This window comes from Thunnus albacares, chromosome 10 (genome assembly GCF_914725855.1).
Source record: "Thunnus albacares chromosome 10, fThuAlb1.1, whole genome shotgun sequence".
Classification (NCBI taxonomy): domain Eukaryota; kingdom Metazoa; phylum Chordata; class Actinopteri; order Scombriformes; family Scombridae; genus Thunnus; species Thunnus albacares.
In genome coordinates, this window is record NC_058115.1 from 31896874 (window position 1) to 31921030 (window position 24157).

Sequence of the window (24157 nt, forward strand, 5' to 3'; positions counted from 1 at the left end):
GAGAGACGCTGAGAGTGAACCAAAACAGTAAAGTTGCAGCCAGACAGATAAACAATGAGCTGAAACTCGTCATAAAGCTCCGTAAAGCCGAGAGTATGAGCCACAACACATTACACACTGACTTAGATACATTTTTAATGTGAAAAATATCGATTATAGCTACTTTCAGTATTTGTATTTGCAATGTGGTGGCTGCCCTCCTCTTTTTAAAACGTATCATTATTTGTGCCAGTTCAAGCATTAATATATATTCATAGGCTAGGAAACAGGAAGTGTTAATAATTGAAATATATGAGTGAGCTCTTCTATCTACAGAGACCACTGTGTGTTTTCTGTGGAATATCAATAAGAGATATTCTGATTAAAGTAGTTCATCAACCAGGATATAATCAAAGACCGGAGTCATCTGGAGTTCATAGGAAAATTACAATTTACTGCGACATTAAAGTAATTATTTACATAACCAAGAAAGAGGTATATGACAGGTTGAAAACTATATTACCAGCCAACACATATGTGAAGATTAGTATTGCTATGGCAACAGCGGGAACATGGACAGCTGCAGCATTAAGCTACTGTGGTGAAGTGATTAGATTATAGACAAGATTATTGATTATTGAAACTGTTTTAGTCGCTTGACTTTGTTTTAAAAGAATCTTTTTTTTTTTGGTCTGTCAGCATGTTATCTTGTTCCCTACACACCATAATGAACACCCCAGAGAAACACACACACACACACACACACACAGACGTAGCTGCTGTAATAAAGTGAGCCTCTTGCCCTTTAGGAGCTGCCACAACGATCACAAACTGAACCTTTGGTGGAACGAGGCCGCGTCTCTTCCTGCTGTCTGATGAGTCTCATTTACCTTCACTGACTGAGGCTTCACTACTCAGCTGCTGTTCACTTCAGGCCGAGTTCATCTAACACCGTGTATATATACCAGCCGCCTGTCAGAGGAAGGCCCTGGACTTACACAACTCCCTCTGCCTCTCATCCTTTCAGTCGCTTCCTCCTCCTCCTCCTCAGCCCGGTATCACACCAGAGCTCGAGGATACCGTGTCATTGTCTCGTTTTGCCTCACCTTGGTGTGAGAGGTACATGCGTGTATGACTTTCAGAGAGCCCGTCAAGTGTCGCAGAGTTCAGATGACATCTATACAGGGTGACGAATTTCCATTTTCAGAGGTGGCGAGTTGGTTGGATAGATCCGGACTTGCAAAAAGTGGAATTAGTGGACTTTGCTGCAGGTGACGGCTGTTCGCTTCCTGCTTCCAACCAGACCTTAACCACAGCATTGTCACACCATAAAACATAATCATTCTTTACCAGTAAGCACAGACCAATTATGTTGTCCTGCCAATCACTGCCGAAGAGGCGCCATATTGGAAAAACTGTGTCCATGCACATAAATCTAAAGATTAAATTTTGTGACTATTTCATGAGCTGCCATCACCCCCTGCTGGTGCTGCACCTTCATACATGCATGTACTTCTCATGCCTAGACGAGGCAAAACGTGACACTGAGACGGCGTCCATGTGGATGAGCAGGTGTATTAAATACCGTGGTGTGATACTGGGTTTTCCTCCTGCAGGGAAATCATCAGCTGGTGGGAAACAAACCTGATTACACAGGTGGGATTAATGTGCTCAAACACACTGAGGCATCCACAAACAGAACATTCTCAAGTTTGAGCATTTCAAATAATCTAAAGTCACTCCTCTAAAAGATGATTTTAAGTGTTTTTAAGCAGAAAAAGTGTTTCCTATACGCTTGAAACACACATCTGACACCATCGTGCCGAGGCGTGTTTTAGCCATATGTGTCTATTTATAATCAGAATCAATCCTTTTTAAAAGCTGCAGGAAACATCTACGGTTGTTTTACAGTTAGAATGCTATCAGATCACTTTTCTGTAATCTCGGTGGGCACAACAACATCGTGTTGAGTCATTTTAAGACACTGGAAGGTATCAGACATTCCGGGTCTGTGCAATGACTGAAAGTGCATCATATGAATGTATGCTTAGCAGATTTGAGTGATGACAGGAGGGAGGGGGCGACCCCCCGTGGAACAGTTTTTGGGACTATATAAAGATGAATAACGACCTCCACTAGGATTCTGTTTTTTGTTGTTGTTGTTGTTGTTGTGGTGCCTCCACCAAGTGGGATCTTGTGATGTATACCACAGTGATATATCTATATATGAGATACGTGGAAGCATGTTGGGTATGTAATGTAACATATGTGCGTACAGGTGTGAGAGTTCTTTCTTTCATGCCAGATGCCTATCTTCATTTCTTACGTTTTCTTTTTGTTTGTTTATTTATTTATTTACTTGTATGGAGAAAAATGTTGGGTTTGCCATGTACCGAGCCTTTGAAAAGTTCAATAAAGACTTGAATTCAAAAAATGAATGCTATCAAATCGTCCATCACCTCATCTAGAGGCGGTCTGGTTAGTGCTGCTTGCAAATCTCAGCCAGGTGTAAATGACATCTGTACAGTTTGATGTACAAATTACATCCACCTAAGAACATCATCTAAGTCGCCCATCAAAAAGCTATGGACCAGGATCACATGACCGACGGAGGAAGTTGAGCTAGCCCTCGTACCCTCGCCTCGTACGTCATAGCGATCCCTCCAGAGCGTCCTGCGTTTCTTCTCTGGACTTTAGATGTTTGTGGGCGAGTCTGCCAGCTCCACCGCCTAATTTGCATATGGAGATCCAATCGTGGATGTAGGCAGAACTGAGATGTTTATTAATTAGTGCTGTCAAAATTAACGTGTTAATTTTTGAATTAATTTGAATTATTTAACACGTTAATAATTAACACGATGAATGCATCGCTGTCTATCAGAAGCTGCAGCGGGCCAAGTTTTAAGACTAGAGTGAAGATGCTGGTATCATATGAGAGACGATGACTGCAGGCATCCATCGGTATCAACATGTTATGCTAGCTTGTCGGGAAGGACGCTAAATTTTGACGAGGGAAAAGGGATCCCTCTGTCTTCCATGTGTGAATCACAATCTTTTTTCATATCTGCAGGACTATTTATGGACCTTGTTGAAATTCATCTGGAACACATTTATTGATGTTAATTATCTTTTATATCTGTGCAGATTGCCTTCGAAGCTGATATCTAACTTAAATGTCCTTGGTGATGGTTTTAAAATTCAGCTGGTACTTTAACATAAAGGCCTGGGTTTTGTTATTTATTTCTGTTAGTGCATGTAAGAAATATGTATTTCCAGCTGACAGTCAGTGGCCTTGATGGTTTTATTGGAAATCTGTAAGAGAGGATATGTGTTAAAAGTTAAAAAGATGCTGTTAAAGAATAATATTTGAATTTAAGTATACTTCCCAAGTGTTGATTCTACATTAATTCGGTGATTTTACTTTTTAATATCATTATTACAAGCTTCAATATTAAGAAAAATTGTGTGATTAGTTAATATTTTAATTGATTGACAACTCTGTTATTAATACCAGGTGTAAATGCTGATGATCAGATGTCTTTATTAAGATAATGTACACAGATCATATGTTAATACCAAGTGGAGATGGGGCCTTTCAGCTTTACTAGAAGCTGAAAATGTGAAGGTTTTCCTGAGAGCGGCGCTAAAAGACTAAAAGACACCTTGTTGTGGTTTTGTCCAGCATGTCTTGGCTGGTAGTCGTAGGAGGTTTCTCTCAGTGACAACAGGACTGCATGAAGTAATTGCATAATCGCATAAGCACAACATGTCATGTTGTTTATTGTACAGATTAAACAAACAGGATGTAATGTCTTAATCTATGAGTTTGAGGTGTTGGTTACTTTTGAACTGAGCTGTTTCCCTCAGCTTCCAGTCTGTATGCTAAGATAAGCTAAGCTAAGCTAAGCTAAGCTCCTGCTGGATCAAACTTCTACCAAGGTTGGATTTACACATATGAGAGAAGAATTGAGGAAAGTGAATACAGTATTTCACAAAATGTCAAACTATTATTTTAGCTTTGTTTGCTCTGCACAGTGACAAGAACTGAACAACATCTTGGACTCAAAATGCAGACTAACACAGTATGCAAGTTCAAAAAACAGTCCTTTAATTGCAGCAGGGTCGGTACTCAGGTGATCAGTCAGTACAACAAGATAATCCAAATCCGTAGGTAAAAAGGTGAGGTCAAAGACAAAACAAGTCGGGAACTATAAGGCTTACTAGGGGAGAAAGGCTGGAACATTGACACCAGAGAACAAGACGAACGGGCACAGAAGTAAGGGAACACTGAGACTATATACACCGGGGGAGGGGAGACAACGAGACACAGGTGCAACACAATAGGGCAGGTAATCACACGATAGGGAGACACACGAGGGCAGGAAGTGAAGGACCTGGAACAAGACAAGAGGTGAGTGTCAAAATAAAACAGGAAGTACAAGACAAGGAACACTGGGAGAAACAAAAAGATAACTCAGCTTTCCAGCCGGGGCATGACACACAGTATTTGATAATGGTTACTTACTAAATACAAACAAATACAACAGATTTCTGAACAACACTTGAGTTAAAGGGTATTACTGCAAAAAAAGCATGTAATATAAAGTATATAAAAGTTCTACAATTATTCCCTTTTTTTGCTGAATCACATTGTTTTTCACGGCCTGGTAGCAAATGTTCAGTACTGGACCACCTGCTAATGGTAGGAAACCAGTGCCAAGAGGTCACTAAAATCATTAATTTGGCTTTGCTATGCTGAAAGTTTAATTTCACAAATATAATAATAATAATAAATTATCTGAAAACATGAATGTGGACAGAATCCCATTTAAAATGTTTTCAGATTTATCCACGCTGACATGGACGCGGCCTCAGATTCATCTCGGTGTTCGGGGAGGAAATCGACCTGCGAACAAACGTGTGACTCGTCACCTGGTCCGGGTCAAACTAACGCAGATGTTCTGGATATTTAATATGTAACAGTCTGTATTTACTGTGGTAGAGCTTGAACGGAGGCCCTGCAGGGGAAAAGTGAAAATTGCTTCAGCTGCAGATGTGATCCACTGATCAATAAGTGGATCTAGCAAATGTCAATATGCTTGTGTTTTTCTCCAGTAATTTCAGTAAAAAATTCAGCGAGTGGAATGGTTTCACTCGGCCCCTCAGGCTGCTTTTTCGTAACACCTGCCGCATCTGCCTTTTTATAGATCTGATAGATTATTAAAACCATCATTGCCTGACCTCCCTGAAACACTCGCTGCTCCTGCAGCTGTGCAATGCAAAGCGCTTTTTGCCTCTGGATGTTTAAGTCCATAAAAACATCCCCCATCGCAAACAATGTCCACCTCCAGCAAAGACCTAACTTCCATTTCGACTGTGCAGGAGACATCTACTGGGAACTGCTGACGGACAAATATAATCCTCATGTGTTCTTAATGGGATACTGGTCATGCATGTAACACATGCAGATACTACATGTAACCATTTCACACTTTATATGACATCCTGACCTGGACAGCATGTTAAAAGGGACGTCAGCTGTAATCCTGATGCACAAGCATGAAACGTCAGAGAACATTTACTGATTGATTAAACTGACTTAAATATAGTCTTTTATAAATAATTGCATGTGATATGGAATTTGTAATTGTTTCTTGATTAAACTGTAATGCAGAAAATACAACAAATACTTCAAAACATGCACAAGAAGCCTCTTAAATTATTGTACTATTGATGGTTAATTTAAGTGGTGTAAGCAGACTAAACACCAATCAGATAAAATGCTTATGCTGCCATTAAGATGACTCATACTTAAGATTATTAAGCACTTAAGGCCTAATATTTGTTAGTTGAGAAACTGATGACATTAACATATGCAGCTGTTCATTACTATGGCTCAATAGCAGTACTGCAGATAAGATGGTAACGCTTTATGGTAAAGGTGCATGAATTATCAAGACTGCATGCAATAAAAAGCATAAATTCATTCATGTAAAACCTCATCAACTATCAGGAATGTACAAGAATAAACAGTATGTCACTCATGCCTTGATGCAAGAACAACACGTCTATTAATGCACCAACTGAGTTATTTCAGTCATCATGATTTCAGAGTTTCCGAGCTGCAGCCCTGACTGCAGCGGCAACAGCAGTGGATGGAAATGTGTAAAATTCTATTAAAATTTGTGGGAAAATATGGATGGGAAGATACAGTCAGGTGTAAGGCAGTAAAAAGAATAAAACTGCATTGAGGAAAGTGTACCACGCACGACGTGATTCAGCCAAGTAGGATGTGTCATCAACCAATCACAGCCCTCTGACATCATCAATGTGCTGCTTCTGTGCTTCTCTCAAAATTTCTTTGTGGCCCCAGAGACAGTTAGTTGTGCTTCTTTTCTTCAGAGGTAAGCTATAGTTTTCCTAATTTAATTTATCAATTTATTAATAGTAAGAAAACTGAACAAAATCCTTAACTGCATGTCTTTAATATTTAATATTTATCTTTACAGTCTAGTAGCTACCTAGAGCTGTAGCTGTGTGAGCTACTACAGGGTTCGCTAGAATATTGTTCACTAACAATAAAGGGTAAAGATAATAAAAGAGCCTTAATTTTGCTGTGATCAGAATAATTCATCAATAAAATGAACAGGAACATTGTAGTTTTGTGAACTACCCCTGTTGATGGCTAGTTAAACTGATCTTTGTGTGACTCACAATGGTAAACAAGTCAGTATTAAAGGATAAGTCTGATGTATTTTTTATTGTTTATTTTTTTTGTTATTGTCAGCATGGCCTCTATGAAAAGAGCAAAAATGAGTTTCTCTTATGAATAAGTATGGTTTAAATGCACAATATGTAATTTCAGCCGCTCGGGGTCTCAATCAAAACAATAACAAAAGAGTTTCAGAGTGAACAAAAGTTCAGCTTCACCGGGATAGGGTTACTCCAGTGTTCATCGTTCAGGATGTTTTTACCCGCAGAGGTCTCCTCCTCTCCAAAATCAAACGTACACGCAGATTAAAATAGTTAAAAATACTAATTAAAGCTGTTTCACCTAAAAAAAATCAATATTTCTCTGACGATGTTCGGCGACGTTAGCCGAGCTGCTGCTAACGTTTGCCCCGTTTATTTCTCTGATAACTTAAGATCCAGACGTCCAATGACTAAAATCCTTCTTCCGGCTAAAAGATATAGTTAAAAACAACCTAAATTTATCATAGAAATGTGGCTTAAAACTGAATAAAAGTCAATTTATAGCAGTTTGTGTGGAACAACCACAACGCCGATGTATTATCTTGTATGTGTGTAAGTTACTCTTTGGTAGACGCCGTTGTAGCGGACAAACACAGCGCCGCCGTATGCATCTGGTGCGTGTTTACTCTTTGGTAGAGGAGGTATGACGCCATTGACATGCGACCAAATGAAACCGTTACTTTGATTAAATTACAGATTTCTCTGAGTTTGAACATTGTTGGAAACATTTGGGATAATGTAAGTACACAACTCAACAACATATATAAGATAGGTCTAGTTGTTTTTAGACATTTTAATGTGGAATAATTACATATTATACCTTTAACTAGCAATGGTTAGAAGGCTATATTAAAGGTTCAAATACTTTTTTAACTATGCTGTATTGTCTCTGGAACAAAGTGTTGGACTGACAGACATCTGTTACACCAGCTAGTAAAGGGAGTTACCATGAATTCTCAAACCAATATTCAAATAACGGCTAAGTGGCGGAGACGTGCACAGACAAATCCAGACTGGCTGCTAATAAAGGCAGAGTAAAAAAACAAAAAAAACTAAAGGAGGGTAGATTTACCTGTCACCTCCTACAACAGCTCACATGGGAAATTTGGTGTAATTTACACATCACTAATCCCATTTGCACAACAAGAGTCATGTGACATGTAATGAAAATGCAACATATCCTCCAGAAGTTTCACACTGCAGGTCTTGCAGCCTTCTCTGTATAATAATGTTTTTAATGTGAGTTTTATTGATGACAGCAGAAAATGATTTAGAGTATGAAAACATTATTCCTGAGAGCAGCAGAGTGGTGAGTAAAGTACGACTCTGTTGTTGTACTGATGGAATTAGTGCTGTGTAAATTACATCAAATTTCCCATGTGAGCTGTTGTAGTAGGTGACAGGTAAATCCACCCTCCTTTAGTTTTTTTTTTTTTTTTACTCTGCCTTTATTAGCAGCCAGTCTGGATTTGTCTGTGCAGGTCTCCACCAATTGGCCATTATTTGAATATTGGTTTGAGAGTTCAGAGTAACTCCCTTTATTAGCTGGTGTAACAAATGTCTGTCAGACCAACACTTTGTTCCAGAGATAATATGACATGTATTACACTTTTAGTCTAGTAGGAAGGGGGGGTTCCCATGCACCCCACTGATATATTTTTCTAACTTAGTTTTTTGTAATCCTCAAGGTGTCTAGTAAACAAATTTTCATGTTCCCAACTCGAAATATTGTCCCATGGGTCCGTTTGGCGGCCATTTTTGCGGCCATCTTGGATTTCTGGCGGAAATTGAAAATTGACATAACTTTTGAACAAGACATCATACAGAGACAAATGACCCCATTTTTCTATATAATTTTGGCATGAGGAATTGATTGAGATGGTTATTGTAGTGATTTTATCAAGTTTGTTATATTAAAACTGGAAAAATAAGAAAGAAGTTTGTATAATTTACACTCAAAATCTTGCAAAATGACTGTCTACATATGGGTGTACACATGACACTTGATAAATATATACACAGTGTTATTACACATCTTGACATAAAGAATAATTACTAAATAATGTGATTTAATAAAATTTATGAAGCATTTTATGGGTCCAAATACCACTTTTGTTCATGTTCCACAACTGTGGTCTTTATGTTGAGATACATAAAAATGAGCTAATTCAATTACAATATGACATTATTTCAAATGAAATATTTTCATATAAATATCACTTTAAACCATATTAAAATTCTTTCTTTTTGTTTAATGATTATTTATATGATTTTTTCACCCTCACTTCTGAGTCTTTACAGCAACGCTGAACAAATGACATAGTAAAAGTTCTCACACAGGCTCCGCCCTCTACTGGACTCTATAGGTAATACTCCTCCCCAATCACACACACACAATTGCTCACTGAAATTTGCATGTACGTAGTCAGCCAATCAGGACGCGCCTACCGATTCAAATATCCTGCACCCTATATAAGCAGTGTCTAGCTACCGCTCTTCTACTAGCTCTTCTTTTCTTCAGCAATGGCGAATCAGCTCACTTATCTCTCTTCTCCAGGGATGGAGTCGCCGGTACATGCTCGTTCCTTCCGTCGTACCTTGGTAAATGGTAAATGGACTGTACTTGTATAGCGCCTTTCTAGTCTTCCGACCACTCAAAGCGCTTTTTACACTACGAATCACATTCACCCATTCACACACATTCATACGCTGAATGGGTACAGGGGCTACCATGCAAGGTCCCAACCTACCCATCAGAGGAAGCTAACCATTCACACACATTCATACACTGATGGCACAGCCATCAGGGGCAATTTGGGGTTAAGTGTCTTGCCCAAGGACACATCGGCATGTGGACTAGAGGAGCCGGGAATCGAACCGCCAATCTTCCAATTAGTGGACGACCCGCTCTACCTCCTGAGCCACAGCCTCCTGAGCCACAGCCGCCCCTTGGTCTCATCTCCGCCGGGCATCACTTCCCACTTTGAGTACCTCGGGTGGGACTACGCAGAGAGTGGCATGATACAGCCACCGCCCTGCGTATTCTGCTGAGCACTTCCTCCAGATCTATGCCAGAAACGTTGGGACATTTTCGATGATGTGGTGTCCCATTCCGCTGTGACGAGAAATGGCATCACAGCTGCGTGTTATCGGAGTGGATGGACAAAACACTGAGACTGGGTTATTCTCTCTAGTTCTGCTGTGTTCCTCCTCCATATTTGGGCATCAAGGAAATAAATCTATTCTCTCAAGAGGAAATAGATTTGCTCTTCGATGAGATCCAGCACCTGTTATCAAAACAAGGTCGGTCATTCCCACTCATGACAGACAGAAGGGGTTTTACTCTGTGTATTTCCTTTGTTCCCAAGAAGATGGGATGTTTCAAACCCATTTTGGATATCCGCATTCTGAACCAATACATTAGCAAAGACGTTCCACGTGCTGACCATGAGGAGATTGCTGGAACTGATTCAATCAGGCAGCTGGTTCACCACCATCAACCTGAAAGGTGTTTATTTTCATGTCAAGGTGGCACCGAAACACAGGAAGTTCCTGTGTTTTGCCTTCCAGGGGATAGCCTACGACTACAACAGGCTGCTGTTCAACTACTCCCCATCTCCCTGCACGTTCAGCAAGTGTGTGGACACAGCGCTGCAACTGCTCTGCAACTGTGGTGAGAGCGTCGTCTTCTATTTAGATAACCTCATTGTCATGGCCAGGTCCAGAGGATGGGCCATTTTCCACACAGCCAGATTAGTGTTGCACCTAACTCAGTTAGGCTTTGCCATCAACTGGAAGAAGAGTGCCAGATTTGGCCAGGCTGCGGGCTGTTCTGTCAGAACCCAGATGGACGGCACTGCAGTGGCAGTTCAGACTGTGGCGGTGACAGCTTTGACTGTCATGCAGGCATTGGGGCTCATGGCAGCGGGCCATCGAGTCGTTCCACTGGGGCTCCTGCACATATGCTGCCTGCAATGGTGGTTCAGGGTAGACTGTGAGAACAGACAACTGCGCCACAGTTGACTACATCAACAGGCAGGGTGGGGTCCGGTCCGCAGCCCTGTTGAAGATAGTGGAGAACCTGTTGGTGTGGGGCTCAGAACACCTTCTGTCTCTGAGAGCCCTCCACGTTCCGCATCTGGTGAACAGGGGCACTGACGTCATGTTGAGGGGCAGCTCTCTGCTGGACGAGGTGGTGCAGCAGATTTGGAACTGGTTTTCGAGAGTGGAAGTGGACCTGTTCGCCAGTGGAAACAACACCTGCTGTCTGCTCTGGTTTTTCCTGACACCGCAGGATGAACCACCCTTGGGGGTTGACAGGGGCACCGTGGTATGCAGAGATGACCCAGATGTTGGCGGCCCAGCCCTGGTCTATTCCCCAGGTGTGGGGGGCTTCGGCCCAGGAGGTGGGCTCAATAGGCGTGCTGCCCATGTTAGGCCAACCTCTCCGGGCTTGGCTCCTGAGAGGGATAGGCTGATGAGGGCTGGACTTTAAAGAGTATGGTCTAGACTTGCTCCATGTGAAAGGTGCCCTGAGATGACTTTTGTTGTGATTTGGCGCTATATAAATAAATTGAATTGAAATTGAATTGTCTGTCTGCACAGGTTGTGCAGACTATCCAGGCAGCGAGAGCAGAATCCACTATTGCTTGCTACAAGGCAAAATGGTTGGGATTCCAACGCTGGTGCGAGGAGAGGAGGCTGGACCCCCTGACGTGCAGTGGAAGAGGTCCTTTCCTTTCTACAATATCTGGGTGATAAGGGGCTGTCTCATGCCACTGTTGAAATGTATGCAGCAGCTGTTTCCTCCTCATGAGGGGTTGGGCAACAGACCTGTCTTCGCCCAACTCCTCATGAAGCGTTTCATGCAAGGAGTCAGGAGACATTGGCCAGTGAGGCGTGTCTCCACTCCTCAGTGGGAACTGCCGGTGTTGCTCGAAGCCTAGTGAGTGATCCCTGTGAGCCTCTGGAGTGCTCCTCTTTAAAGGTGTGGTCATTCAAGACAGCTTTGCTGCTTGCACTGACTTCAAGTGAGTGAGTGAGTTGTGCACCCTGTCGGTTCACCTTAGCTGTTTGCTGTCTGCTTCTTTGCCTGACTACCGGATATGTATATGCAAATTTCAGTGAGCGACTGTGTGCCTGTGATTGGCGAGGAGTATTACCCATGGAGTCCAGTAGAGGCCTGTGCATTGCATTTATCTGCAATATATATATAATATATATTCATTTCTTTGTGGTGGCCCGCCACAATATCAACATTGACCACCACATATTGATTTTCTATTTTTTTTTTTTTTTTAACCATTTAAAATGGGTAAAATCTTATTTCATAGTAGAGCTGCATTAGGGGTGTGCCCGAATACAAATACAACCTATCCCAACCTATCCCATCCCAACCCTCATGATCCTGGACAAGGCTGGGAGAAGACTGAAGAGGGTAGTTTGGAACCAGTGTGGTCTTGTGGCCCTATCCTCCCCTCTTCCCTCATTGACTTACTAGAGAAAACTGCTGAGGAGGTAGAGGAGAGTGAAGAAGAGGAAGAGGAGCAAGAGATTGACTATGAAGAGCTTCTTAATGATGACGACTAAATATAGCACAGCACGATGAAAAAGTAGCATTGCTTAGCACCTCTGTCGCTTGTTCTGTCATGAAAGATTATACTAGGAGTAGAACACCTTCCTTTTATTTACTTGACTTATTTAACTCATATTGTGTTATTTTTCCCTACTCACTGTCAATTTTAGCTGACTCCAGAGTTTGTGTGGACCGTATACTTTGGTATACATGTAGACATTGTATTTTGCAAGATTTTGAGTGTAAATTATACAGAATTTTTTCTTATTTTTTGATTTTTAATGTACCAAACTTATTAAAATCATTGCAATAACCATCTCAATCAATTCCCCATGCCATAATTATATAGAAAAATGGGGTCATTTGTCTCTGCATGATATCTGGTTCAAAAGTTATGTCAATTTTCAATTTTTGTCAGAACTCCTATGTGGCTGCCAAGATGGCCGCCAAGATGGCCGCAAAACAGACCCATGGGACAATATTTCGAGTTGGGAACATGAAAATTTGTTTACTAGACACCTTGAGGATTACAAAAAACTAAGTTAGAAAAATATATCAGTCGGGTGCATGGGGACCCCCCCTTCCTACTAGACTATTTCCTCAATGCAATATTACTCCTTTTACTCCCTTGCATCCGACTGTATCTTCCCATCCAAATTTACTGCAAATTTTAACCGAATTTCCAGAATATTGGCAAGTAAGTAAGTAAACTCTAATGAGTACACATTAGGGGATTATGCTGAATTTATCAAGTCAACAGGTCAACATGGAGAAAGTTAATAGCTACTACCTCACGAGTAAACGGGGAGCATTTGACATAAATAAATAATTAAATAAAGAATAAAAAAAAACAATAAATGTTCCAAATAAAGGCCTGGTTCCTTCTGTCACTGAGGTAAATAAATAATTAGGGACCGAGCCCAAAAGGCTTAAGGGCGAGGTATTTGTCTCAAGACCTACAAATCGTATGCCGACACCCCTGACCTAAATCCAGCAGGAAGTCCGCAATCTCAATTTCAAAATAAGACTTTGACCCTATTTTGGACCCCGAACAAAAGCTATCTCCTCCGAGGGCGTTAATGGTATCGGCTTCAAACTTTGATATATGACTTATGACACTATGCTGAAAAAAAGTCGTTAAAAACTTTGTAATAACTTGAATGGTTTGGATTTTATAAGCCCTGAAAGTTGCAGTGCCACATCACACCTTACAATGTAAAACAATGGGGAGGCAATCTATGGGCATGAACTTTGTGTCAAACAGAGGCTTCTGACGTCTAAACTATAAGTCTGACCACTTTCAAACCTGTATCAATGGATTTGCAACAAAATTTCCTACTAAAATATTATTTTTAATGTAAGATTTGGCCAAAGTCATGGGATTTATGAGGAGATTTCACAAGAAGCGTACTCTAAAATCCTCCTCTCCAACTGCTCCTGGTGATGTCACTCCCTCAGTGCTGTGAAACATTCCGCAATACACACTCATTATAAAATCACAGGAGGAGCAAGAAAAGACTTTAAAACTCACACTCTAATATCTCAAAAACAGTAAAAGATAGAAAACACATGTAAATTCAAGATTTGTAGGTCAAAGTCTCGTGACTCATGTAAAGTTCAAATGAAGTTTGTATCTAAAACTATGTGGAAGCAGTAAATGTTCAAAAAGATGTGGGTTCGCTCACACTCTCCATTCAAATATATAAGTATTTTTCTGTGTCCAGCTGCAGTTACTTATTGTCTCTACACACCTGACAGTACACATGTCAATCAAACTTTCAAAATAAAAGCACACCACACTTGTAAGAAATATCTCTCATTTTTAAAAAGCTAAATGATCTGATCCCGACGGGCCAGAGTGCGAAGTCAGTGCATGCAGTTTTTTATTTACATGTTCCATCACTTAATGGTCACGTTACAATAGATGCAAAACTAACAAAGGAACACTACTTAAGTTATTATGGGATTGTCCAACATTAGAGTAATTTTGGTCAAATATTTCATGATCTGTGCTCTGATTGATGGATGTTGCATCAGCCAAAATACAGATTCTTGTCTGACCTGTTTCCAAATATGGTGACCTGAACTTATTTCTGTTATGCACATGGAAGTTTGTTTTTAATGATGAAATAATGTGACAAAATAGTAAAAAAGTGACACAGGAGGTAACTGAAACAGGCAAACAGACAGACAGTAAGAGTTGCAGTGATATATGATGATGAAACTGTCCTCCTAAAATAATAAAGCGACACAATAGGTTGTAATGTCAGTCGCCCAAAAAAACGGTACGACATGCAACAGTGGTGCAGTGGTTGGTTTGGTTTGGTTTTTGGACTTTTTGTGTTCTTTTGGGGTTTCCGGTAGCTTAGAGTATTGTGTTTCCTGGTTTCCCTGTGTTTCCTCTTCCTGTGTTCGTGTGCTCCTCCCCTCACCTGGTCTGCATCACCCTTGTTAGTGCTGCCCTGCTCTGTTTTCCTCCACACCTGCCCTGTGTTAGCCTCATCAGCCCTGCCCTGCTCCCCAGTGTTTCCTCCGGCCAATCGGCTCCATCTGTTCACTCCTTTCTCCTGAGTTCTCCACCCGTCTCCCCACCTGCACCTCATCGTCTCGTTAGTTCAGTTACTATTTAAGTCCTGGCTTTTTTTTTTTTGTTTTGTCTTGTCTGCTAGTTCTGTCCTTGACCATTGCAAGACTAAAGGAGATTTTCATCAAATCTGCATTCCAGCCTCTGCATTTGGGTCCACTCCTGCTTCCCCGTTCCTGACAAACGGTGGACTTTGCCACAAGAGACGGCTGTTTGTTTTCAATTTCCAACCACGAGTTGAGACAGTTTTTTAAAAACCGTAACTATGATCATCCCTTAATCTTAACCCTGTGGTTATTATTGTTGCCATGGCGACGAAGGTGGCCTAACTTTAAGGAAGTAGTAACTGTAACCCAAACCACATGTTTCTCTAATCTTAACAGTGATCATTTTAACTCAAACTATGATCTTTCCCTGAACCTGACCAGACCTGAACCACAGCATCGTCACGCAACCCAGTCACCAGAAAGAAAACATCGGCATTGAACATTTCTGCAAACCACAGAAACGTTGAATATATCTACGTTTCAACACGTGAAATACGTATCATATCAACATTTCTACAAACGTAGCATATTAACATTTCTACCTGTTGAATGATGATTTATGGTGTAACCACAAAGACCACTTGGTTAGGGTTAGGCAAAGATCATGGTTTGGGTTAAAATAAAAACTGCCGACGTCTCACTAAAAACACCCGGTTTTGTCGGTTGAAACAGGAAGCGGACATTGGTTTCAGTTTCAAGGTGGTCTGGAGTCGGGTTCTCTGCTGATTTCCAACTTGCTGCCAAGAAACTTACTAGTCCTCCTCCTCCTCCTACATAGGAAAGATCAACTCATATAGATCACATGTGAACTATGTCACTTTAGAAATGTTGATTACATGTTTTGGAAATGTTGACATAATACGTATTGTTGAAATGTTAATATGCTACGTATTTCATGTGTTGAAACGTAGATTTTCAACGTTTCTGTGGTTTGCAGAAACGTACAATACCAACGTTTTATTCTGGCGACCAGGCTGTGTTGCAACATAAAACATCATTATTTTTTTGAACATTAGATTGGCAATAATTTTGAAAAGCGCTGACAAATGACGTCGTCCTGCCGATTACTGCCTATGTGTTGTTTGGTTGTTCCATTTGGATGACGTGTTGAGTCATATATGCGTGTAACCTTATTATGTTTGAGACTGGAGCGTGTCAACTTTCCAACAGAAATCAACATGATAAAACATGATGTGTAATATGCATACTACTAAAGCATTATTCTTTGTTTCAATATACCAACATTTAAAGACAAACACTTCTAGACTCTATAAATTCCTTTTTGAAAAGGTCACTGTATAGTCAAAACTGATAGTGACTTTCATTTCATTCAGTCTTCTGCTTGTTTGTGATTAAGAGTTAAATGAAGATGTAAACATGTTTCTGCAGTGCATCAGTCTAGCAGTGAAAATACCTCATCAGTTGATATTTTCCTGCTATTAAAATACGCTGAAGGTTTTTTCCGACCTTTTTGATACGTGCAGTTATTACTCATTAGAGTGAAATGTTTTCTGATTTACAAACAGCAGCTGCCTCCCTTCATTCTGATCAATTTGTTGGTAAGAACTTTTTTCATATCCCTGTAGTGTTATTAATATTTCTGTGGATACAAATGAAACGGGTCAGAGCACCAAAAGAAAACACTGAGATATTTCCCTTTCATCCGCCTCCTGCGTATACACACAGAATGTGGATTAAATAAGCAATATTGAATGCGGTTCGGGCCGTTTAATCCTCGGAGTGACGACTGTAGTTTGTTTCCTGGTGACATTCGGTCTGAGGACGCAGGTCTGACGCCCTCCGGGGAAATTACAGCCACTCTGTATTCATGCCGTCGAGGCCTGCCGGGCCACCTTACCACCAAATCCAGTTCACATCACGATCCAGCGAACACCATGAAAGTCCAGGTGTGGTAAACATTTCAGATAAAAGATGACGATGTTCCTCTCATGTTAAGCACATACCTCCTTAATGATAAACCAGCATTTTGTAATTCATTTCAAAGCTTTTAATTAATGAATTAATTGAAATACAATCACCGTAATCAGTGGATCCGCTGGCAAAGGTCCTCAAAGGAAATCCACAACTACTTCAACTTGGAACATTGCTTTCATATTAGCTGTGTTGCATCATTCAATTTTACATATCTTGCTCTGCTGGAGAATAAACTTCTCCACAGAAGAGATGAAGAATGGTCTGCTGTCACCAGACATGAGTTGATGGCACAAATACGTCTCTATTCTGCGATTTTTGTTGAGTTTTTGTGCACTATAACCTGCATATTACATTGATTTTGCACATATATTGTACTATATGTTTATATATAGCTGTATATTCCTTTTTAAACATAACAGTTTTTCCTTTTTCTCTCTCTTAGTGCTACTTTCATCCTACTTTGTTCTGTTTTATTTCTAATTTATGATCTTATTCTATTTCTAATCAACCATATTTTAATATTTCTTAACATACTGTCTGTGTGTGTGCAGCATTGATGTGGCTCCAGCTGCATGGCATTGTGCAATCCTGTTTTTGTATGATGATGATAATAAAACTGAACCTTGAACCTTGAATGAACTGTCGCTTTGCCAACAAGCCTCACAAGTTGTCACTACCCACCACCCGCCTCCCAGCAGCAAAGACAGGCAAATTAATTGCACTTTGTTCTTGTAGTCCGACAACGAACGCTCTTTTTTTTTTTTTTTCTGGCTTATGAAACTCTTTCAGAATCCACAGAACAAAAGAGACTTTTTATTTTTTAAGCTTGATAACAGTGGTTTTGTTTTGTAGTTTTTCTGTTTTTAGCATCATCTGGCTTCACTCCTCTATGGTGATAAGATTGTGTTAGTCGTGTTTTCAGCACTTTGAACTACTGGATGGATGAAATTTGCAACTTTTAACCCTTAGGAGTCTTGGGCTATTTTGGCTGTTTTTTTGCATACTTTTGAACATGCCAATGTTTAGTATCTTTTTTTTTTTTTCCAGCACATCATATGACCAGACCAATCTTTTTTTTTTTCACTTTGACATACTATATCATCATATTGGAGCCAAAAAAAAACACAAACAGTATCTGACACTGACCCAAAAAACGACTCTTAAGAGTTAAGGGAACAAAATTAGCAAGTTTTTATTGTGTCACATATTTGTAGCAGTTTATGATCAAGTGATACAAATGTTTATGTAATAGTGTCACTCCTCCCTCCAAGTCATCTTTGACATTTATGACATCCAATCATTATCACAGTCGCATGCTAAAATCAACGTCCACATTTTCTTATTGCTAAGTTTTTACAAACCGTCCCTACGACGGCATGATGATGAATTAACTAAGGTGAACTAAGCCAACGAATGCCACAAATCAATCTTCAGAATTGACGCTCTGTAGTAGTTTCCGATGAATTCATTAACATATTTCAGCACTGCTTCCCTCCAGATTTCAGTCACGGAGTTAAAATTCTTCCCTTGTCAATGTCAGTATTGTGATTATATTTCCAAAGAGCGTCTAAACAGAATATAGTACAAATGTTGACTGAAAAACACAGATTTACTGCTCCTCCTCCAGAGAGCTTTTGGAAAAAGAAAGAGCCAAGGATGTCACACCAAAATAATCTAATCCTTTAAGCATGGGAGGAATATTGTGGCGAGATGAAGAAAAGAAATAAAACAGCTGAGAATTTTTTTTTCTCTGCAGAACGATGACAACCGCCAGCACACAACAACGTCGCCTCGGGCCACAACAATCAGCAGGGAGAGGGAGAAAAAAAAAAAAAAGAGGAGAGATTCTCTAAATGAAAGACAGACGAGACGGAGAGGAAGAGAGAAGAAGAAGAAGAGTGGGAATGAAATGGAGACAGAGTGACAAATAGGAAGAGAGCGATAACAGGGGGGGAAGAATTAACAGGAGAGTGATGTAAAGTGAAGTCTGGACGCCGACACCTGTCACTGCCATTTAAACCTTTTTTTTTTTACTAAACCTTATCAGCAACGAGTCGGGGAAATGAGACATCCAACGATTCCTTGCTTCGTCCCCTTTCAGACCGCCATGACCAGAACGCCGTCAAGGCGACAGCGAGGGCCACGGATGAATAAAACATCACCGCTGCTGCTGGGGGAAAAAAAAAAAAAACATGTAGAGTTCTTAGTCAGTGGAAATGTTCCAGCTGTTGTTGTGTGTCGTTTAGACGGGATGAACAGGAAGCTTCTTATAAAGTTTGTCTGTTTTATTTTGAAGGAAGTGTTGGTTGATGTTTATTGGTTCATGATGCTGCAACAAACAGAAAAGATGTGGATTAAACACACAAGAATAAACACTTAAGAAACTCAAGATAGAGGTTTGTGAAACTAGATTTCATTTCAGCTCAGGAGTTAAAAGTTGTCAGGGTGCGTTTAGCCTAGCTTAGCATAAAGACTGGGAGCAGGGGGAAACAGCTAGCCGGGGTCAGTGCAACATCTGGCTTCCAATAGCACCTAACCTGAAGTAATCCACATCCTAAATGCTTCTCTGGTTGTATAAACTCCTTCAGCACATGCACTTTAATTTGTCACTTTAAGGGCCATATGGTTGCATAAATTGAAATATTATAACAGTATGTTTTTGTGGTCACTTCCTGTGTGGTTATATGTTAACTGTTGTGATCTCTCAAACCAAAACCAATTACATATCAACAGTAAAGTTGATGTGGCAATAAAATATTGAATCCGCCTTCAAAGTAATCAAAAGTTCACTAAATTAAATGTATCTTGTTTGTTTTAATGAACAGAAATGTAAAATCTGCACTTTGCTTTTTGTTTTTTTGTTTTTTTGGAGGAAACAGCTTATTCATCCGTCCAGAACTTCTGTACAAGGTTTCTGACTCCAGCGAGTACAAGTTTTTGGATTTGGTGTTATTACAGATACAATGGTACAAAACCTGCCGACGTTACTGTGACAACAAGACATCAGGAAAGTCACTGTTCATGTACGACTTAAACAAACACGATACTGTGAGGGACATTTACAAGGCCTGTTGCAAATTACTGTCAGGGGCACAAAGTTTTTTTTAATTTAGAAAAGTATTTACTGAGACGACAAATGTGAATGAGCTGCAGAAATGAATGGAGCACAAACAAAAGTGTTTCCTGCTGTTGAACTTGTTATACCGGTTGAAGAGAAGGAAATGTTTGGAGCTGTAAGCGCGTATTCATCCTGCATGAGGAATCCTGTACGTGAGGAAATATGAGTTAAATATCCTGATGTTGTCAGTTCAACAAAAAAATCAGTGATGAATTGATTTGAGTTATGAAACATCATTGGGACGTTTTTCTTTTACAAGACTGTTTCTGTAAACAAGTCTGATATAACGGTTAATAATATAACTGACTGCCTCCATTATATCATGCTGGACTGGAGCTGATGGGCCATTAAAAAGTCAAATATAGACAGGAGTGACCTGATGGAAACAGGAAGGTAAAGCCATGTGAAAAATAAAAGCAGTCCTGCTTATTTGTCTTGTGTTGCTGAGCAGAAAGCTCCTCTAAACTCACTTTATAATGAGTCTTTTTTATATTTTCCCTCTCTCTCTCTCTCTCTCTTTCACTGTCTCTGCTATAGTCTCTCTCTGGTGTAAAACCTGTGTGCGACCCGTAAATAAGGAGAAACTAATGTTGCTGTTTGGTGCCTAAAAAGTGGGCGCAAATCCTTTTAGTAAATATCTTAGTGTAAATAAGGAAGCTTTAGAGGCAATAAATCCTCCAAATTAAAAGTTTTGGTTGTTTGTACCTGAACTTCAGATCGACCCACTGGAGCTGCTTTCCAAAACCGTTACAAATCACTGTTAAAAATAATGATGTTTTATGGTGTGACATCACTTGAAACTCAGTCACTACCCCCTTAAAGTTAGGCAACCTTCGTTGCCATGGCAACAGTAAACACCAGGTTACGGTTACACCATGTTGCAGGAAGCAAACAGCAGGTCTCCTGCAGTCAAATCCACTTTTTTTTTGCCATCTAACTAAATATCTAACCGTCCACCCAACCCGCCTCCTCCTATCACCATAAATAAACGTCATCTGAACAGCGTCACTCCTCCAGGTCATAATTACCACAGCAGCTGGATGGCGTCTGTCACTCAAACGTAACTATAGCTTGGTTTTTTTTGCGACTGAGTTTACGACCTGTTGGGTCATTTCTTGGACGGACAGGCTCTTTAGAGGTTATTTTTTTTCAACGTGGATAGTCAGACTAGCTGCATATAGAAGCAAAAACTTGAAAAGCAAAAATCAGTATACTGAGAGACACACACACACACACACACACACACACACACACACACACACACACACAGAGCAGCCTTAGTACCCATCAGATGAAGGCTGTGACAGTTTTTGACAATTCTAACAAAAATTATTCATTTATCTGCTTCACATCTTGCTGATGCAACCTGGAGAAAGACAAGTTCAAAGGATGTTGTCAGAATGACAAAAAAAAAAAAAGAAAAAAGGAAAAAACAGGCTGGAAAGGAATAATTCAGTGTTGGAGGACGTCACATTTATAAAACTCATCAGTCGCTGCTCCTCCACATTTCACAGCAGTCTGAGTTTTTTCAACCAAACAAACCAACCATTCCTGTTTTTTGTTTTTTTTTATGATTAATCAAATTGCACTTCATCATCACAGTGAACATGTTGCACATCATGTTGTTACATAGATGTTGTGTCCCAATCAAGCTATCCACTTATTACCAATAATTAACCAATCATAGTCAACTGACCGAGCAACTTTGCATTGATTACAACTGCAAATTATAACGATTAATAGTAGCCTGGACACATGTTAACAGAAACAGTGTTTGTTTAACTTACAAGAGCTACATGAGGATCCTGCTGATGTTCAGCTCATTAAAGGAGATGAAGGTCAGCTGTGTAGGATACTGAGTTTGTCTTTGAGAGTTTGTTGATGGCAAGATAAAGAACATAACGATGGCCGAAGAGCAAAACCTCCCGTATGAAAAATGCACTTTTTTGAGTAAACTTGTCTTGCAGAATGCTATTTGTTAAGGATGCATAACACATAACACTGTTTTTTGACTATATTACTATATTATGTGGTATTGTTTATGGTATGTTTGTATGGTTATTACGGTATTGTTAACACATAATATAGTAATATGGTCCAAAAACAGTATATTATGTGTTGGGTGTCCTTAACAAGTAGCATTCTGCAAGAAAACAAGTTTTTTTTTAGTTTTCTCAAAGTGCATTTTTCAGATAGGAGGTTTTGCTCTTCAGCCATCGATAAGTTATGACAACCCTGGCAACAGGAGGACATATGTTCACCCAGATACTCTTACAGACGGCGAGCCAAGCCTCTTAAGATCAGTCACATGACGTTGTTGAAATAAGGTCTCGAGGATAGGTGGTAGGGATTAAGGGATGTGCCCGAATACAAATACGTTATTCGGCAAAGCACAAATAGTGGTTTTGTTTGTTTGTTTGTTTGTTTGTTTGTTTGTTTGTTTTGTTTTGTTTTTTTACGAATATTTGTTTCATACAAATATTTTAAAAATTATTTGTTTTCGGGAAGAAAAAATAAAACATGCTAAATACCAGCGTGCAGGTTGGTTTCATCGCTATCTCAGTGTCTCTCCTCTGCTCCGCTGTGACGTCTATCAGCAGGTCTCAACGAGGGGAGTCACATCCACCTGCTACATGACGCACATTTCCTAATTTGGACATCACTCGTGGAGTTGGGGGTGTTCCCCAGAGATAAAGCTGAACTACTGACACACGTGAAGCGCTCCCAAGGGAACACTTCATGAACACTTATTGTAACAATTTAATTTTCTAAAATTAAAAGCGTAATAAAAACAAACACAGGATTTTTAAGCCTCTTTCTGCTTTTATTTGAATACAAATGCTTTTGCTGCCTCAACAAATACAAATACAAATACTGGGCTCTTTGTACACATCCGTAGTAGGGATGTGCAGAAATGAAGGGAAAAGTAGGGAAGAGAAGACCAGATAACTTTAGAAAGTGTTATGTGACAAAAATAAATAAATAAAAACAGATTAATAAAGGGGAATGTGACTGTATACGAAGAGGCGTCCAGGTTTATTACAGGGACACAAACCATAACTGTCCGGTTCAAATCCAGCTGAGGATCTATATCAAATGTCACCTCTTGTCACTCAACTGTCACTACTGCATCTAATAAAGGCAAAAATACCATAAAAATAATAATGGAGAGAAAAAAAAAATAAGATATGTGTTTTGATGATCAGACAGTAGCACATCCATCTCTGACAAGATTCATCCAAACTAAAATAAAACCAGCCGGGTTAAATGAGCAGCGTCCCGGAGGCGGATCCAAGCGTAGGCTGTTCAAAATGAATCCGTCAATCAAATAAAACTAAATAATTAGATTGTTTTACAGCTGTTGAAATGTGAAGTTTCTGCTTCTGTTGCCAGTTTTTTTGTTTTTTTTTTCTCTAATAAAATCTGCTGCTTCACGTCTCATTCAACAGAGATTTAAATCAGTGACTTTTAGAAAAGTCTGAGAGCTTTTGCTTTAGAGGCCGAAGTCTAGACGGAAGGATGAACCTACATCAGTATTAGAAGGATGACGTGAGGGGAAATACTACATATATAATCAAGTTTGAATATCTTTTTATCGCACATGTTTGAATACAGTTACTGTATAGTTTCTGAATCTTGTAGATGCACAACTTCACCTACATCCAAGGTGCACAGAGAAGGGAAAGAAGTCTTGTATTAGTTGACCGACATGTTTCAGCTTGTGACCTTCATCAGGGTCATCATATAACACATTACAAACAACAAATAAATAAAGTAAGTTTGGTATGAAAAAAGGTATAAGTTTAAAAAAATGTAAAAGACAACCAATCATATACATCCAGACACATATCAGCCAATGGGGCATCTACGAAGATGGGTTGGATGTATGGTCATGTGACTTCAGGCCAATCGTTCAAGATTAACAGAGGCAAGGGGAGTTTGTACATCCTCGATTCCTTTCCTTGCCTCCTCTCCTCGTGTCTTAGTCCCTCCCACCTGAGATGCGAACGGAGGAGTCGAGGAAACAGACACATAACAAAATGAGACGTCCTCGCTTCAGAGCCGTCATGTCGCTTAAATATAAACGTGCTGCAGAGCTGCGTCATCTGTCCGTTGTTTTGTTACAGCCTCTGACAGATGAGCAGAACAGTGTTCATGACAACTTA

The 24157-nt window shown here is 39.9% G+C and overlaps 1 long non-coding RNA gene across 1 annotated transcript; it reads right to left on the reverse strand.

Annotated features, from left to right (window-relative positions):
- Positions 1–3195: 3195 nt before the first annotated feature.
- Positions 3196–5647, reverse strand: LOC122989863. The gene is made up of 3 exons (XR_006405186.1): positions 4201–5647; positions 3822–3910; positions 3196–3709 (listed from the first exon to the last, which is right to left on the reverse strand). It is a non-coding gene; the product is annotated as an uncharacterized LOC122989863 (long non-coding RNA).
- Between the last annotated feature and the right edge of the window lie 18510 nt (positions 5648–24157).